We start from the raw sequence: 6,832 nt of genomic DNA, 5'->3' as shown, positions 1-6,832 counted from the left end.
TCCCTGGGCAGGAAGAGGTAGGAAAAGGCGCGTCTGAAAGGCCAAGGTTTCGCGCTTTTCGCGGAAATGAGGCGGGGCAACCTGCAAACGGAGCTTCGACGACCAGAAAGGCTCTGCTTGGTAGACACGGCGGTGGGTCCGACCCCCCAGATGCCGGGAAAGCTTGCTAGTTTTGATAAGATGACTGCGGACGATTTCACCCATAGATGGTTGTGAGAGCGCAGGAAGGGAAGCTGTGGTCCCGAGATAAGATAAAGGATGTGCTTGGACTTAAGCAGAAGAAAGAAAAAGACGCCTCTGCTTCCTAAGTTTGGATGAAATTTAGCGAGATGGGTAATCCGAATGACAACGTGGGCAGCAGCGTTGGCCTCTGGCCTGAAATTACAAAAAACGAGGACAAGAGAACTTAGAATAACTTTATTGTCACTTTGCTTGTACGTTAATTAGGATACGTTAAAAAGAAATTTCATTGCATACAGCTCTCAAGGGGTCACCATCTCCAATATACACTACATAAACATGACTAAATAAACAAACAAATAAATAAGTAAATATAAAATTATGCATATACCCACAGGTATTATATGACACAGGGAAACAACACAGAAAAATATATTCTCTCCAAGCCGAGGAGGAATTCCTACAATAGCAGCTCCGAGATAGGCTTCTTGCTGGGAGAGATCCTGGAGAAGGCCAGCATCTGCAACTCCCTGTTAAGCAAAGACTAGAAGAATCCATTCACACATCTGGATCACAGAGGTACGCTGTTAATTATTTCTGTCTTGAAAAAAAACAATTTGATGGAAAATGCCCATTTTGAGATCATCTCCGTTTCCTCTTGAATCCAGTTGAAAACAGCCCTGAAAAGGATCTATTTTCAGTTCTATTCTGACATCAGGACTCTAGAACATAAGTATGGGGATATGTTTTTAGGTCTACAGGTCACAGAAAACAGCCCACCTGTGCTCATTAGTGAAAGAATTACCTGAATGCTTTATTTGTCCCCACCTCCACCTTTCCACTCAGTTGAGTGTTTAACAGCCACCCCATCTCACTAACAATATAGAACAGTGTTTTTCAACCTTATTTGTGCAAAGGCACACTTTTTTCATGAAAAAAATCACGAGGCACACCACCATTAGAAAATGTTTTAAAAAATTAACTCTGTGCCTATATTGACTATATATAAAGTAATTCTCACTTACCAAGTTGACAGCGAGCGTTCTCGCTGCTCCGGTCCTCCGCGATTGTTGCTATGGGCGCACACATGGGACGTGCGCTACCTCCCGGCGGTCCCCGCGTTTTTAAAGTAAACGCGGGGCCGCAGGGATTTAATAGAGGCATCCCTGTGTCCCGAAAGCAACTTTCGGGACACAGAGATGTCCCGAGGCAAAAACACCCAGCGGGTGTTTTTCCCACGGCACACCTTACACTATGTCACGGCACACTAGTGGTTGAAAAACACTGATATAGAAGACTAAAGTACTTGTACCTGAAAGATCAGGTTAGGGACAGATCATCACAGAGAAAATCTATTTGGTCGCTAAGAGTTGACATTGATTTGATGACACATAATCAGACAGGGATGTGTGGCTCAGTGGCTAAGGCTGCCAACCTAGCAGTTCAAAAGCATGTAAAAATGCAAGTAGTAGGGGCCATCTTTGTGGGAAGGTAACAGCGTTCCGTGTGCCCTTGGCATTTAGTCATGTCAGCCAGATGACCACAGAGACATCTTTGGACAGTGCTGGCTCTTCGGCTTTGAAATGGAGATGAGCACCACCCCCTAGAGTTGGGAACCACTAGCACATAGCTGATTTTAAGGAATGGTACCTTTAATCAGACAACGCAAAGCTGTATATTGTTACCCCGTTTATTTAACTTACTGTATGTGCAGAATACATCATACAAAATACCATGATGGATGACTCACAAGCCAGAATTAAGATTTCTGGGAGAAATATTAACCTCAACTATGCAGATGACACCACTCTGTGGCAGAAATTGAGGCGGAACTAAAGAGCCTCTTAATGAGGGTGGAAAAGGAAAGTGCAAAAGTTCACTGAATCTCAGCATTAAAAAAAGCTAAGTTCATGGTGTCTGGTCTCATCACTTCCTGCCAAATAGAAGAGATGGAAATGGAAACTGTGATAGATTTTATTGGGCTACAAGGACATTGTGGATGGTGACTGCAGCCATGGAATTAAAAGACGCTCCTTGAGTGCAAAGCTACGGCAAGCCTAGACAGCATATTAGAAAGCAAAGACATCACCTTTCCATCAAAGGTCCGTATAGTCAAAACTATGGTTTTCCCAGTAGTAAAGTATGGCTGTGAGACTTGGATGCTAAGGAAAGCTGAGTACTGAAAAATTGGTGCTTTTGAATTGTGTGGTTGGAGAAGACGCTTGAGATCTCGTCTCTTAGATTACAAGGAGATCAATTCAGCCAGTCCTAAAGGAAATCAACCCTGACTGTTCTTTTAAAAGACAGGTACTAAAGCTGAAGCTCAAAATTTTGACCACCTAATGAGAAGAGATAATTCATTGTAAAAGACCCTGATGCTGGGAAAGATTGAAGACAAAAGGATAAGGGGATTGTATAGAACAAGATGGTTAGACAGTGTCTTTGGCACAGCAAACATGAGTTTGGGCAAATTCCAGGAGACAGTGGAAGAGGGTTCGGGAAATCAATGGTTAGTGGTGGGTTCTGGGTCCTGTTCCAACGCGCGCATGCATCTTAACACCTCTGCGAGCCTCTGCGCCACTCCAACTGCTCCGCGGAGCGTCGCACAGGTGCTGTATGCGCCATGCGCATGAACAGAAGTAGGGAAGCTTTAAAAGACAGGTAAGGAGGTCGTGCGGGTGGGTGGGCCCTCCAGAGCACCGTACCGGAATGGTATCCGGTGCTCCGGGCAGGCTCCAGTACGCCCGTAGCGGGACGTACCACCTGCAACCCACCACTGGCAATGGTCCATGGGTCACAAAGAGTCATATGATTTAGCGATTGAATAACAGTAATAAAAGACAATCTGCTCTGAAGACAAAGATCAATGGATAATTCTTTGTCATTTGTTATATTGGAAAACCTGATGGAGGTATGGTGAGAGGTGAGGTATAAAAGACTCCATGCTTCATGTCCTATGGTTATCAAGGCCAAGTATGGTTATCAACACTTTCTTTTTCAGTATTTGATCTTCCATCCATGTATGTTTCTTGAGTTCCTTTCATATCTGTTGCTGCTCCCTATTTTTTTAACTCATTATTGTGTTTTCAATGAGGTACAGGAGTGCAGAATTCTATATTTTATCCATACTTATTCAGTACCAAATGCATTCCTGCTTTTTCATTGAAACATCATGAAAATAATTATACCTGTTGACCTTGGCATAGCTGATTCTCTACTTCCCTGTATCAATTTAGGACACTTTCTTCCTGAAGTAATGAACAAAGTGTCAAGGTTGCTAATCATGTTAGGTAAGTTCCCCGTTGGGAGAACGAGTACGTTCAGAGAAGCATTGTGAGAGTTGTGTTGGAGAATGACCGTTGTCTTACCTGAACGGTCCTTCTATAGGTGCTGCGAGGGGAATCCAATCATGGGGTTAACTTTGTCCTTTAGCCTGGAGACTGAGTATGTAAATTTTGACCACGCCTCCTCTGACTGGACCGATTCAGTTTCGCATGAAGTCCGCCGAAGAAGAAGTATGTCAATGTCAATCATGCCGTAGGCAATACAGGTACTAAGTCACGTTCGGAAAGTCCAGTCAGGAAAAAGGTGAAAGGTTAGTCACAGAGTCACAATCAAGGTGGAGCCCTGACCAGCCGAAGCTGCGGGCGGGTTTGGATTCCACTTGCAGCACCCATAGAAGGACCGTTTAGGTAAGACAACGGTCATTCTCCTGTGTGCTGCTCGGGGAATCCAATCATGGGATGTGCCAAAGTAATTAATTCCCAGGGCGGGAGCTAGGTTGGTCAGGCTCCTCCGCAGAAGAAAGGACCCTTTACAACACTCTCCGCCCAAAGGAGGCCTCAGCCGAGGCATATACATCAATCTTGTAGTGTCGAATAAATGGTGAGGGCGACGCCCAGGTGGCCGCCCTACATATTTCTTCCACTGACGCTTGCATAGCTCAGGCCGCTGTAGTGGCCGCACTCCTGGTAGAATGAGGAGTAATACGTCTGGGAACCGGCCGTGAGTGACTGTCGTACGCCAATGCAATACACGCCTTCAACCATCGGCCGATGGTGTGGGAAGACACTTTCTGTCCCATGGACGAAGGCTGGAAGGAAACGAACAGTGCCTCTGACCTCCTGAACGACGCTGTGCTCTTCACATAACGTCGGAGAGTCCTACGAACATCCAGATGATGCCACTGGCGTTCCTGAGGATGGGAGGGATGCGGACAAAAGTCCGGCAGGACGAGTTCCTGAGCCCTGTGGAATAATGAGTTGATCTTAGGAAGGAAGGTCGGGTCCAAACAAAGCACCACTCTGTTCGGATGGAAGATGCAAAGATCCGCACGAACAGAGAGCGCAGCCAACTCCGACACTCTTCTGGCCGATGTAATGGCCACCAGAAACACAGTCTTGAGCATCAGCAATCAGAGACTGATGGAGTGGATGTGCTCAAAGGGAGCAGATGTGAGAGCTCTGAGAACTAAGGTCAAGTCCCATGTGGGATAACGGTGCACCGTCGGCTGTCGTAAGTTAGAAGCACCCTTCAAAAAGGTTCTGACCCGCGAGTTCTGAGACAAGGAGCGACCTTGACCTCCTCCAATCACCGTGGACAAGGCTGTGACCTGCCGACGGAGTGTGTTTGGCGCCAGACCTTTGTTGAGACCGGATTGCAAAAAGTCCAAATCTTGGGGCACCGAGGCCGTGACGGGGTCGATCTCGGTGCGGCGGCACCACCGACAGAAAGCCTGCCATGTGGCCTCGTAAATACGAGTAGTGGATGGACGACGGGCCGCTTGTATAGTGTCAATAACATCGCTGGAATAATGAAGGATCGTTAAAATAGCCCGCTCATGTGCCACACGGCTAACTGTAGCAACTGGGGGTTCGGGTGGACGAACCTGGTTGAGCTGGATCTGATTGTCCGGAATCCTCCAAGGACGCGAAACTGACAGATGGACGAGGTCTGCGTACCAGGGCTGTCTGGACCACATCGGAGCGACTAGCAGCACTTCCGCCTGCTCTATCAAGATCTTCTGAATGACCGACGGAAGGATCGGAAGAGGGGGAAAGGCGTAGAGGAGGCCGGCCGGCCATGGACTGCACAGAGCATCCATCCTCTCCACTCCGAGAGCCTGGTACCTGGTGTAAAAACGTGGCAGTTGTGCGTTGTGCGGATGCGCAAACAGGTCCACCTTGGGTCAGCCGAACCGGCGAGAGAGCTCCTGGAAGAGAACGGGGTGGAGTTGCCACTCCCCTTGATCCACAGTGACTCTGCTCAGCCAATCCGCCTGCGTGTTGACCACGCCCAAGATGTGTTCCGCCCGAATCGACAAGAGTCTGGACTCCGCCCAATGGTGCAACTTCTCCGCCTCCAGCATCAGGGCCCTGGAATGGGTGCCCCCCTGACGGTTGACGTGAGCCTTGGAGGCCACATTGTCGGTCAAGACCAACATGTGGTTGTGTGTCACAATGTCCCGAAACTCTAGAAGGGCTAGGCAGATGGCGCGTAGCTCTAGCCAATTTATGCTGTTCGTCAATTCCTGGTCTGACCAGTGCCCTTGAGCCACTCTGTCCAGGGCGTGGGCTCCCCATCCAAAAAGGCTGGCATCCGTCGTGACCTGGATGTGTTCCAGCTCCTTGAAGGGGCATCCCTGGAGAAGTCTGGAGGACATCCACCAACGCAGGGACCTGAGGGGTTTGCTCGGAAGCTGCACCTTGATCTGAGAATGACTGGTGTGCGCTCTCTGGAAGGGTAGGAGAAACCACTGGAGCGGACGTGCATGGAACCTGGCCCAGGGAACCACGGGGATGCAGGAGATCATCTTCCCCAGCAGTTTGGACAGCGTCGCGAGCGGTAACAGTCTCTGGGACAGCACTTGATGCCCAGGTGTTGTATGCTCTGCCGTCTCTCTGGAGACAGGGAAACCTCGCACGTCACGGAGTTGATGATGGTCCCTAGGTGAAATAGGGACGTGGTGGGACGCAAATGGCTTTTGGGTAGGTTGAGGACAAAACCATGACTGCGCAATGAGTCCATTGTGACTTGCAGATCCCGCAGGGCCTGGTCTCGAGATGGCAACAGCACCAATATGTCGTCTAAATAACAGTTGACGCGTATTGGAATCGAGCGAAGGGAGGCTGCCACCACGGCCAGGAGCTTGGTGAACGTGCGCGGAGCCAAGGATAAGCCAAAAGGCAAGGCCCGATATTGAAAATGGCAGCCGTTGAATTGAAACCGCAGAAACTTCCGATGCGCCGGATGTATGGGCACATGGAGGTACGCTTCCTTGATATCGACTGATGTCATCATGTCGCCTTGGCGGATGGAGGCCAATATGCTCTTGAGAGATTGCATTTTGAATTTTTGGTATTTGATGTAATGATTGAGCCATTTCAAATCTAGGATAGCCCTGCATCCCCTGGAGTTCTTTGGTACTAGGAACAAGATGGAATACAATCCTAGGCTTTCCTGCCCCTTGGGCACTTGTTCTATGGCCCTGATGGTGAGAAGATGGTGTATCTCAGCGTCCATGAGGCGCCTCTTTGTCGGGCACCTAGGTATGGGGCACCTGATGAACCTTCTCGGTGGGATGGAGAGAAATTCTAGAGTGAGGCCCAGTCTCACGACCTGAAGGGCCCAGGCGTCGGACGTGATCTCCGCC

Source organism: Thamnophis sirtalis, unplaced genomic scaffold (genome assembly GCF_051295495.1).
Source record: "Thamnophis sirtalis isolate CommonGarterSnake01/CBP01778 unplaced genomic scaffold, rThaSir2_p1.2 scaffold_6, whole genome shotgun sequence".
In the NCBI taxonomy this organism is placed as follows: Eukaryota; Metazoa; Chordata; class Lepidosauria; order Squamata; family Natricidae; genus Thamnophis; species Thamnophis sirtalis.
This window is presented reverse-complemented; position numbering follows the sequence as displayed.